The 404-nt window shown below is 53.0% G+C and overlaps 1 protein-coding gene across 1 annotated transcript in view; it reads left to right on the forward strand.

The window, feature by feature from the left end:
* TWISTNB (TWIST neighbor) overlaps positions 1–404 on the forward strand; it is a 16554-nt gene that overhangs the window by 4638 nt on the left and 11512 nt on the right. The gene's annotated exons all lie outside the window — the stretch shown is intronic.

Raw genomic sequence — 404 nt, forward strand, 5'->3', positions numbered from 1 at the left:
CAGATTGTTTCATTTGAGTCATCTAGGCTGCCTATACTAGTAGATGTATTCCATATGCTTGTAAAATCCACCAAACCACCTTACTATTGGAAATGACCCACGTGCGAACTCTTATTAAATCTACATACTAAGTCCAAAGAGAACCTTAGCAAAAACACAGGTCTGCCAGCCCTTGAGAAACCTGGTGGTTGTCAGCCTTCTAGCAGGCTCAATACGCAGCTCCAGGAGTCATCCAATGAAGCGAAGGCGGGTTCCCCCTGCTGGTCAGCGCTGGGTACTGCAGCTCAAGGGAAGCCCTTTACAAGGGGCGTGGCGGCCGGTGGGTTGCGTCAAACCGGCGACCGGAAATAGGCGGCTACGTGTGCGTCAGTGGCACGCGCCGTGGGAACCTGACCAGCCCCCTG

The sequence above is a fragment of the Myotis davidii genome, unplaced genomic scaffold (assembly GCF_000327345.1).
Source record: "Myotis davidii unplaced genomic scaffold, ASM32734v1 scaffold168, whole genome shotgun sequence".
NCBI lineage: Eukaryota > Metazoa > Chordata > Mammalia > Chiroptera > Vespertilionidae > Myotis > Myotis davidii.